A 12,426-nucleotide genomic window follows, 5' to 3' on the forward strand; every position below is an offset into this window, starting at 1 on the left:
ATGGCGGCGACTGGGCACTCCAGAGCCCTAGGCCAGCCTCCCAGAGGCCGTGGGGCCACGGCAGGCCCGGGCTTGGGCGGCGGATCCCCGCCAGGCGGCTGGGCCATGGCGCGGCTAGAGCGCCGGGAGTTGAACTACCTGAGGAAGACGCGCTACGTCACCAACGGCCGCAACTCCTCACAAGCTTCAGTTGACCGGACCACAAGCCGCTTGAGCTTCATCTCGGGGGGGCCACCTCGAGATCTTCACACCCCACCCCACCCCCCTGCACATGCGCGCGCGGCGGCAGCCGTGGCACAGCGCCCAGAGCGTTCCAGCCCAAGCCAGGCCCGACGCCAGGCGACTTCTACCTGCACTGCCTCTTCAAGAACGGGTGTTCGCTATGTTCCAGAGACGCGGGGCGCTATCGCTGCAGCTGCCCCGCGTGTGCACGTTCAGATTCCCGAGCACAAGCATCAAGATCCTGTACGCTGCCCTGTCCAGTGGGAAGAGGGAGAAATAGGAGGCTCCCGAGTCTCGGATGAAGCTCGTGCAGGCCCACATTCTTGTCCCTGAGCATCAACTTGATTCCAGACATCATGGCCCACCTCATGAGTCCCCTTCCCTCCCCCGGGAACCATCAGTGCTGCCAACTCTCACCCATCCAGCCCCCAGGGGAGCAGAGTCTTCCGGTACAAAATGGGTTATGTGATACCAACTGACCTCAACTGAATGGCCAACAACTGGCAGCCCGAAAATGAAAAGGAAGCTTCTGATGCAGACAGCCCCAAGGATGTCCTTATGTGCAAACCACCTTATGTGCACAATTCACAGTACAAGCAACTTCAATGGCTCCTGAGAAGAAACTTACTCTAAGTGGAATTTATACTCACATCACCAAAAATTACCCATACTGCAGGACAGCAGACAAGGGCTGGCAGAATCCAGTTCACCACAATCTCTCACTGGATCCTTATTTGATCCAAGTACAACATTCCCAGGAAGAACCAGACAAAGGCTCATTCTGGAAGATAGACCCTGCCTCTGAAAGCAACTTAATAAAGCAGGCTTTTAGGAAAAGACGGCCTAGGTGCGGGCCTTGCTTTAGAACCCCTCTGGAACCACTCCCCTCTAGAAGTGCCCTAGTCTCTCCCAATCATGCTGGAGTGTTGTCTGCTCTCTCCTTGGTGCCCAGACCCCCGAGAGCCTGTCAACAGAAGGTTCACTGGTTCCCCTGAAGTCTGAGTCCAGGGCCTCACAGCCCAAACTGTCCATCATCACAAGGCATGGCTTGCCCATAGTGTACCAGGCTCACCTCTCTCTCGTCGGCCCATTTTAATTGCCGGGCAGTGGCAGCTGCCACCCACGATCAAGCCCATCACCCACAGGGACACCATTCCTGGTGGTCACCTCAACCTGCCAGCAGCTTGTTGTGCAAAGGGTGCATGTCCCCCACCAGATCACCAGCATGGCCTGCCTGGCCCCAGAGAGTATATGCACTATCACTGGCCATGCTCTGGTCACTCAGGTGGTCATGCTGGCCCCTCATAAGGCAGAGCTGCAAGAGAATGGAGATCACAAAGAAGTAAAAGTGAAAGTGGAACCTATTCCTGCCATTAGCCATGCCACACTGGGCTCTGCTAGCCACATCATTCAGATGCCACAGACCACCCCTGTTCACATGGTCACTATAGTGCAGCAAGCACCTCTAGGTCAGCACCAGCTACCAATAAAAATGTCACACAAAATGGGACTCACATGGTGCCAATCTCTGCCATGCCCAGGTGAACAAGGTGGCGAGTTCTCTGCACATGTGGGCAACACATGTATCAGCATTGGCCTCCCTGCCTACAAAGCACCAGAATGGCGACCAGACAGAGCAGCCAGAACTCAAGCGGGTCCAGACAGAAGAGGGCAAGAGCATCATCATCACCCTGAGTGTGGACACGCCACCGGGAGCTGGCAGGGAGAAAGGTGTCCAAAACCAGTGACTGCCACAGCTTTTCTTGCTTTAATATCAACACTGTGGTGCCAAAAGGAGACACTGCCTCTCAGCGACACTGGGAGCACATTGTCTTGCTGGGTAGAGGGCCGGACGGTTGGACTTCATCTCAGCACTGAAAACACAAAACCTATGTGGCCTTAAAACCCCTAAAGGACAGAAGTCACACCTGAACAAAACCCCATGCAACCCCATGCCTGGATTTGGCAGTGTCGCCCTACCCTGAGGTCAGCTTGTCACTATGCAGCTGAGCTACTGGGACATGGCAGGGATCATCCCTGCTGCCCTCCTAGGACCCTTGGGTCTGGCACTGGTACATGAGACAGTAGTTCTTGATTTTGGCTCAGGTCATGACCTCAGGGTTGTGAGATCCAGCCCCACATCAAGCTCTGCAATGAGCATGGAGCCTGCTTAAGATTCTTTCCCATACAGCCACTCTGGAAAACAGTACAGCAGTTCCTCAAAAAGTTAAACATAGAGCTACCCTATGACCCAGCAACTGCACTACTAGGTATTTACCCAAAGGATACAAGCATGCTGATCTAAAGGGGCACCTATACCCCAATGTTTATAGCAGCAATGTCCATAATGGCCAAACTATGGAAAGACCCCAGATGTCCATCGATAGATGAATGAAGATGTTGTATAGGGTGTCTTGGTGGCTCAGTCAGTTAAGCATCTACCTTGGGCTCTGGTCATGATCCCACAGTCCTGGGATCAAGCCCCACATTGGACTCATTGCTCAATAAGGAGTCTGCTTCTCTCTCTCCCTTTGTCTCTGCTCATTCTGTCACTCTAAAGTAAATAAATAAATAAAATATTTTTTAATAAATAAAATATTTTAAAAATAAAATTTAGGGATTCCTGGGTGGCTCAGTCAGCTAAGCATCTGTCTTTGACTCAGGTCATGATCCCAGGGCCCAGGGATTGAGCCCTGCATCGGGCTCCTTGCTCAGTGGGGAGCCTGCTTCTCTCTCTGCCACTCCCCCTGCTTATGCTCTCTCTCTCTCTCTCTCTTTGACAAATAAATAAATAAAATATTTTTAAAATAAAATTTTAAAAAGATGTATTATATGCATAATACATCTTTTTAAAATTTATGTTTATATATTTATATTTATATAAATCTATATCTATACACACACACACACACACACACACATACATACAATGGAATGTGATTCAGCCATGAAAAAAATGAAATCTTACCATTTGCATCATGGAACTAGAGGGTATTATGCTAAGTGAGATAAGTCAATCAGAGAAAAACAATTATATTATTTCATTCATATATGAAATTAAAGAAACAAAACAGAAGATCATAGAGGAAGGGAAGGAAAAAATAAAATAAGATGAAATCAGAGAGGGAGACAAACCATAATAGACTTTTAGCTATAGGAAACAAACTGAAGGTTGCTGGAGGGGTGTCAGGTCGGAGGATGGCGTGACTGGGTAATGGGCATTAAGGAAGATACTTGATGGAATGAGCACTAGGTGTTGTATGCAACTGGTAAATCACTAAACTCTACCTCTGAAACTAATACTACAATATAGCTTAATTAATTGAATTTAAATAAAGTAAAATTTTTAAAAAGTTTCTCTCTTTCCCTCTCCCTCTGCCTTCCCCACTCATACACTCTCTCAAAGAAAAAAGAAAGCATATGTCCACACAAAAATTTGTACATATTCATTGCAGCATTATTTATACAATCCAAAAAGTGGAAACATCCAAAATATCTATCCATTGGCAAATGGTTAAACAAAAGTGGTACGTCCATAAAGTGGAATTTTGTTGAGTAATAAAAAGGAATAAGGTACTGATACATGATACAACATGTATCCAACCCTGCAGTGAAGATGAAGAGACCGTGCAGTTTGATGATATTGAAGAGAAAAGGATATGGAGGAAGCAAATGTCCCAGGCCCTGGCGGAGTTCCATCTTTGCAGGACAGTAAACATACAGTAAACTATAGCCATGATAGATGTTACACATGTGGTAGGTGTCTTCCACACAATTACAAGAATCATGAGAACAATAGAGAGTCAGAAAAAGAATAAGGGTGGGAGACTGCTCCTGATGGCCAGGCCCACCTCAGACCATGGGTCTCACTACATGCATAGACCCCATGGGCCTTGACCAGACTATTCCAACCCTCTGGTGCAGGAAGTATTGGAGGCTCCTGACAACCTGGGTACAGGACAGCAAGGTAGACCAGTGGGGCAGAATATGAATTGGAGTTATAGACCATAATTCTTCAGGGGTTCTCTTCCCAAAAGACAGCACTGTGAGGACAGCAATGAAGAGGAGATAAGACCCAAGGTCAGCAGCCACCTCAATTCTCTCCACAGATATAAAAACCTAAACCACAACATGACAAAGAGACAAAAGCAGTTGATTCACCAGCTGAACATTCATCTGCTCTTGAAGCTGAGCAAGGTGGGGCTGAGTAAAGGGTCAGTTCACTGCCTCTGCCATCATCCAGGTTAGTCATCTAACCAGGAGATATAACTATGAAATTCTAGTAAGAAGAAATTCATAAAATATTGGAACTGATAACCTTAAATGCTTGCTTTTTGCCCATTGACAAGATAACTAGAACTATCTGCATTATCTATGTAGCTTGGGGTTTTTAATATTTTTAACTAAAAACCTATCTTTTGGGTAATGACAAACATGGGTTTGTTTATTTTTTTATGCCTGGTTTTTCTCATTACACCTTAGAGGTTTTTAAATTGTTTCCTACCTGGCCAAGTTGACATTTTTAACAATATCATTTTTAATCTGTAATGAAATTCATAACTTGATTTTTTATTAAGTCAACTATAATATTGTGATTTATAATAAGAAATACATACTTAGTCTTCATCCCCTTTTCTGGCACAGGGCTTCAAAAACCCCAGGATTTCCAAAATAATGATAGTGATAAAGGTGCCTTTTTTTATGTTAATGAGGTGGCTTTGAAAACACCTCAGGATCAACCTTGTAATTAAAGGGTTGGTGGAGTGAAACTGAGTAGAGAGCCCAGAAATGGACCCTGAACTTTATGGTCAAATAATCTTCGGCAAAGCAGGAAAAAATATCCAGTGGAAAAAAGACAGTCTCTTCAATAAATGGTGCTGGGAAAACTGGACAGCTATGTGTAGAAGAATGAAACTCGACCATTCTTTTATACCATATACAAAGATAAACTCGAAATGGATAGAAGACCTCAATGTGAGGCAGGAATCCATCAGAATCCTAAAGGAGAAACTAGGCAGTAACCTCTTTGACATTGGCTACAGCAACTTCTTTCAAGATATGTCTCCAAAGGCAAAGGAAACAAAGGTGAAAATGAACTTTTGGGACTTCATCAAGACCAAAACCTTCTGCACAGCAAAGGAAATAGTCAATGAAACAAAGAGGCAGCCCACGGAATGGGAGAAGATATTCGCAAATGACACTACAGACAAAGGGCTGATATCCAAGATCTATAAAGAACTCCTCAAACTCAACACAGACAAAACAGATAATCATGTCAAAAAATGGGCAGAAGACATGAACAGACACTTCTCCAAAGAAGACATACAAATGGCTAACAGACACATGAAAAAATGTTCATCATCACTAGCCATCAGGGAGATTCAAATCAAAACCACATTGAGCTACCACCTTACACCAGTTAGAATGGCCAAAATTAACAAGACAGTAAACAACATGTGTTGGAGAGGATGTGGAGAAAGAGGAACCCTCTTACACTGTTGGTGGGAATGCAAGTTGCTGCAGCCACTTTGGAAAACAGTGTGGAGATTCCTTAAGAAATTAAATATAGAGCTACCCTATGACCCTGCAAATTGCTCTACTGGGTATTTACCCCAAAGATACAAATGTAGTGAAAAGAAGGGCCATCAGAATCCAATGTTCATAGCAGCAATGGCCACAGTCGCTAAACTATGGAAAGAACCAAGATGCCCTTCAACAGACAAATGGATAAAGAAGATATGGTTATATACTATGGAGTATTATGCCTCCATCAGAAAGAATGAATACCCAACTTTTGTATCAACAAAAAGAGATTATGCTGAGTGAAATAAGTCAAGGAGAGAGAGCGTCAATTATCATATGGTTTCACTTATTTGTGGAGCATAGGGAATAGCACAGAGGACATAGGGAGATGGAGAGGAGGAGTGAGTTGGGGGAAATTGGAGGGGGAGACAAAGCATGAGAGAATGTGGACTCTGAGAAACAAACTGAGGGTTTTGGAGGGAAGTGGGGTGGGAGGTAGGGTGAGCCTCGTGGTGGGTATTATGGAGGGCAGGCATTAGCACTGGCTGTGGTGCATAAACAATGAATTCTAGGACACTGAAAAGAAATTTTTTAAAAAATTTTAAATAAGGGCGCCTGGGTGGCTCAGTGGGTTGGGCCGCTGCCTTCGGCTCAGGTCATGATCTCAGGGTCCTGGGATCGAGTCCCGCATCGGGCTCTCTGCTCAGCAGGGAGCCTGCTTCCCTCTCTCTCTCTCTGCCTGCCTCTCTGCCTACTTGTGATCTCTCTCTGTCAAATAAATAAATAAAATCTTTAAAAAAAATTTTTTTTAAATAAATAAAATAAAGGGTTGGTGGGCTGGAATGCCTGAGTGGCTCAGTTGGTTAGGCATCTACCTTTAGCTCAGGTCATCATCCCAAAATCCTGGGTTCAAGTCTCACATCAGGTTCCCTGCTAGTTTGCTTCTCCCTCTGCCTGCTGTTCCCCCTGCTTTTGTGTTCTCTTCTTCTTTCTAACAAGTAAATAAAAATCTTAAATATATATATATATAAATATATTAAAATATATATATATAAATATATTAAAATATATATATATATAAATATATTAAAATATATATATATATATATAAATATATTAAAATATATATATATATATATATATATATATATATATATTTTTTTTTTTTTAAAGAAAGGGTTGCTGGGTACCTGGGTGGCTCCATCAGTTAAGCATCTACATTTAGCTTGGGCCATGATCCCAGAGTCCTGGGATAGAGCCACACATCAGGCTCTTTGTTCAGTGGGGAGCCTGCTTCTCCCCTGCCTGCTGCTGCTCCTGCTTATCCTTGCTTTCTCCCTCTCTCTGTGTCAAATAAATAAATAAAATCTTTTTTAAAAATAAAAATAAAGATTTGGAACTTTCAGTCCCACTCCCTAACTTCCCAGGGAGTGGAGATAGCCTGGAAGTTGGATCCATTGCCAATGGCCAAAGATTTAATCAATCATGTCTATTTAGTGAAGCCTCCATAAAAATCTGAAAGGACAAGTTTCAGAGAGCTTCTCAGTTGAACCCTTAAAGATTTGGGAGAATGGTGCATTCCTAAAAATATATGTTTATTAAAAATAAAATTTAAAAAAAAAATCCTGTAGAAGAAGGAAAAAAAAATCCTGTACCCCTGGGGATAAAAATATATGTTTATTAAAAATAAAATAAAAAAAAAAGAATGGTGCATTCCAAGAGAGGAGGGATGCCCATACTTTGCCCTATGAATCTCATATCTGGCTGTTTCTGAGTTATATCCTTTTGTATTACAGTCACAGTCTAGTGAGTAAACTGATTTGCTGAGTCCTGTGAGCCACTTTTGGAAATTAATCAGACCTCAGGAGGGGACATGGGAACCTCTGGTTGATAGCCAGTCAGAAGTACAGATACCAACATGAACTTAGAATTGGCATCTGAAACAGAGTGCAGTGTTGTGGGACTGAGCTCTCAATCTGTGGAATCTAATACTGTCTCTGGGCAGATAGTGTCGTAGTGTCAGAATAGCATTGAATTGTGGGACATCCAGCTGGTGTCTGAGAATGGCTTGGTGATGTGTGCAAAACCCACACACACATCAGAATTGATAGCAGAATCATTATCAACAAACTACAAGCACTTGTTTAAAAAAGGTCTTAAGTAAACAATTTTTTAAAGATTTTTATTTTTTTACTTTAGAGAGAAAGAGAGTGCAATTCGGGGGCGGGGGGAGGACAGAAGGAGAGAATCTTCAAGCAGACTTCCCCCGAGCATGGAGCCTGATGGGAGGATCGATCTCTCGACCCAGGGGATCATGACCTGAGCCAAAATGAAGAGTTGGATGCTCAACTGACTGAGCCACCCAGGCACCCGCTAAAGATTAGATTTTCAAAAATCTCTCCCTCTCTCTCTCCCTCTACCTCTTACTTTCCCCAGATTACTTTCTCTAGGGAAAGCCTGCTACCATGTCATAAAGACACTGTGGAGAGATCCATGTGATGAGAAACTGAGGCCTCTTCCCAACAGCTGTGTAACTGGAGCTGTTACATCCTGGAGGTGCATCCTCCTGCCTGGGCAATACTTGAGGTGATTACACCCTGTCTAAAACCTCATGAAAGACCCCGAACCAAAACCACCCAGCTAAGCTGCTCTCAAATCCTGGCCTACAGAAGCTATGAGATAAGAAAATATTTGTTAGCTGGATAAATGTACAGCCGCCATGTTTGGAGTAATTTATTATGCAACATAGATAACTAATATAGTGGTAAATACACAATTTCCTCATTCTTCTAGTGGTATATAGTATGATAATGTACACTTAATGGTTTCCTTCCCCTTCTTGTCTCACTTTCCCACTCTCCCACTGGTGTTTTCCTGGGATTGCCTCTCAAGTAACCAGTTGTACTCAAGCACATGCCTCAGTGTCTGCTTTTGGGATATATTTGTGATATATATGTATATATATCACAGAGAAAGAAGAAAATCTATATATACGAAGACTTTGAGTAAGGGAAACACAGTGGAGAGGGAGTATTAAATTCTTCCCATTATTTTTCTGTTCCTAAAGATTTTTACAAAGCTATAATTATTCTACATATTCAATTATATACCTTAGTCTTCTTGATTTAATACTATATCATTAGCAACTCAGAGTTTTTATAAAATCTTTTCTTTTGAAGGTTTTATTTATTTATTTAAGAGATAGAGCAAGAGAGTGGCAGAGGGAGAAGGAGAAGCAGACTCTCCGCCGAGCAGGGAGCCCAAGGCAAGGCTCTATCTCAGGACCCTGGGATACTAACCTGCCCTGAAGGCAGATGCCCAACTGACCAAGCCACCAAGGCACCCCAGAGTTTTTGTACAGTCTTATGAATGTCTTTTATTTGCTGTATGGCGGGTAGAATTTCAAAGAATGGCTCCAAGATTCCACACTCTAATGCCCAGAAACTTGAATATGATGAAATGTCACTCCAAGGATCATGTTGTGTTATGAGGCACAGCTGATCTTAAAAAGGAGAGGCTTCTAGGTGGGTCTAACCTAAGCAGATGAGACCTTAACCATGCATGAACTTTGGTGGCAGAGGAAGAAGACAGAAGGTAAAGCCAGAAGATTCTAAGCCTCAGAAGGACTTGAAGAGTTATCGCTGTTTTGAAGGTGAATGGGATCACATGAGAAGGAATAGGGGAACTTGGGGAGCTGAAGAGGCCCCCAGGGAACAAACAGCAAGGAAACAGGGATCTCAGTCCCACAGGTGCAAAGAACAGAATCCTGGCAATAACAAATAAACAGAGCTCCAGATGAGAACTCAGCCAGCCAATACCTTGACTTTGGTCTTGTGATAACCTAAGCACAGAACCAGCTGAGACTGCCTATACCTCTGACCTAAAGAACTACAAAGAAATATATGGGTGCTGTGGTAATTTGTCATATAGCCATATAAACTAATACAGCTTTAAAATATTCCCTCCATTATAACTTAAGATTGTTGCCCTTATTTTGCCCTCATAAATAATACTGTTATATAAACACTCCTTTCTGACTTGCCTTTTTTTTTTTAAATTCATTTATTTATTTGAGAGAGAGAGCATGTGAGAGAAGGAGAGGGGGCAGAGGGAGAGAGAGTCCCAAGCAGACTCCGTGCTGAGTGCAGAACCTGACAAGGGGCTCAATCCCATGATGCCCAGATCACGACCCAAGCCAAAACCGAGAGTTGGATGCCTAACTATTGCCCTAGGTCTGCCTTTCTTTAAGTCAGAACTAAAAAATGGAATTGTAAGGGCCTATTCAGCCAGAGCAGCCCCACCCCGATTGAACAGCCATTTTGTTGTTTATGCAGTAAAACTTAAATTGACCCTGTCCCCCCCGCCACCAGGGAAACTTACTTAAAAGCAAGTCCAGGAAACCAGTCCCAGGTAACAAAGCCCAAATACAAGGGCAGGTCAGGTCAGGTGGAGAAAACGCTCCAAATGCAGGGATGAGTCGGGTCAGGTGGAGACATCTAATCAGTAGAGCATGCATACTGTCTCCCTAGCTACCAAGGAGTGTGGGCCCCACCTTTTGGGCGCCTTTTGGGCACCAATTCTGACCAAGGTGATAGGCTAGTTCAAATAGCTACTATGGGGTGAATTGTAATTCAATTGGCCACCCTTGTGGGACCTAGCATGACTGTGGAGCTTTCTCTGTGTATTACAATCTTACTGGCCACCTGTGTGTGGCCAGGCCCAACCACATGGCCTTTGCTCTATAAAAGCTAGTCTGTAAAGAAGAGAGGGGTCGGCTCTTCGCAAGAGACGTCCCTGGTTGGTCAGTTTGATTCTCGATGCTTGGCGCAAAATAAAACTTTGCTTGACCTTCGCTTTGTATCAGTCTCACTCCTTTGACCATGGACCCAACAGAATTATCAGGTAAAAGAAATGTGACCATTTTAATGACCTTGATTTGTAATGTTAGATTGCTTTCCAATAGGATTGTGTACTTCCAAATTCCATCTCAAATTTCATTTTAGAAATCAGAATGAAAACTCACCCTTACTTCACCCAAAGAGAATTTTGTTCAGTCTTTGATTCCAGATTGTGCAATATATGGCTGATTATCATATTAACGTGGAACAGCCCTCACTTTTCATATTCAAATAACCTACAATTTGAGTTTCAAAGCTCTGGTCAGCCTTAGCTTGTGTGAGGACAAAGCCACAACAACAATCATCTATTTTTAAACCTAGCTGACAGTAGGCTATAATGTTTAACCAATTTCACTGAAGATTTGAAGACAATATACAGGGAATTACAAAGCAGGAAAGGAACATTTTAAAATTGCCTTCAGATTTTTACAGTTCATGTGTGTGTTTGTGGGTGTGCCCAGATTTTTACAGTTCTTTTTTTTTTAAGATTTTTATTTATTTGACAGAGAAAGACACAGAGAGGGAACACAAGCAGGGGGACTGGGAGAGGGAGAAGCAGGCTTCCTGCATAGAGCAGGGAGCTCAGTGCGGGGTTCGATCCCATGACCCTGGGGATCATGACCTGAGCCAAAGGCAGATGCTTAACGACTGAGCCACCCAGGTGTCCTGATTTTTACAGTTCTTAATGCCTAATGAGAATGCCTTGTTATAGGTGTAAGGGCCTACTTAGCCAGAATGAGCCATTTTGTTGTTTATGCAGTAAACTTAGATTGAACCTGCCCCTTCCCCCAAGAGGAAAGCGCTTAGAAACAGAATTGGTGAAATATGGCCAAATAGCCCCCGATAACGGAGTCCAGATTCAAGGACGTGTCCGGCCAGATGGAAACGTCCAATCAAGGGAAAGCGCACGTATTACCTCCCTACCCACCAAGGACATGTTAGGCCAGGTGGAGACATCCAATCAGGAAAGCACCTCCCTAACCACCCAAGAATGTGGGCCCTGCCTTTTGGGCACCAATTCTGACCAGGGTGATAGGCTAGTTCAAATAACTACTATGGGATAGAATGTAATTCAATTGGCCACCTGTGTGTAGCCAGGCTCAACCACATGGCCTTTACTCTATAAAAGTTAATCTGTGAGGCGGGGGGTCGCCTCTTTGCAAGAGATGGCCCTGGCTGGTCAGTTTGATTCTAGATGCTTGGCGTGAAATAAAGCTTTGCTTGACCTTCACTTTGTATCAGTCTCATCCTTTTGTCTACGGACCATTTCAATAGGAATCCCCTCCTAGCTCTCCTTCCTCACCTTGAATTGCCTTTTCCCCCCATCTTCTATGGGTGATTATGTCCCTGCTCCCAAGTTCAAAGCCCTACACCTCATTTCTACCTTTCCTTATAAGCTCCTAAAATAAAATATATTAAATAAAATTAAATAAATGAAATATGTTAGAATCGTGTTAATTTCTCAGGAATGCACATAATAAAGATATCCTTACAAAATTAATCCGAATACTTTACACCTCATTTTGAAGCATTTTGATTTGGATTTCCAAAGTTCAGGGTCACCCTAAAAAGAATGAGTATCACCACAGTGGTCTCTCCTGCGCAAAGAACTTATCCCATATACAAACTCCATCTTGCAGCCTTAGATCTCCAAGATACAAATAGTCTGTTGCCAGGATTTCACCTTCCACAAACCAGAGAACAGAGAAATACTGATTTCCAGTCCCAGAACCCCTGCCATTTAATATTTAGTAAAAGTTCAAGATTAGAAGTGAAATAGCTA

The 12,426-nt window shown here is 43.3% G+C and overlaps 2 pseudogenes; both read left to right on the forward strand.

Moving 5' to 3' along the window:
- LOC125104392 (forkhead box protein K2-like) lies at positions 1–1,970 on the forward strand (annotated as a pseudogene).
- Positions 1,971–3,732: 1,762 nt separating this feature from the next.
- LOC125104393 (Y-box-binding protein 1-like) lies at positions 3,733–4,433 on the forward strand (annotated as a pseudogene).
- The last annotated feature ends 7,993 nt before the right edge of the window (positions 4,434–12,426 follow it).

Source organism: Lutra lutra, chromosome 7, assembly GCF_902655055.1.
Source record: "Lutra lutra chromosome 7, mLutLut1.2, whole genome shotgun sequence".
Lineage (NCBI taxonomy): Eukaryota > Metazoa > Chordata > Mammalia > Carnivora > Mustelidae > Lutra > Lutra lutra.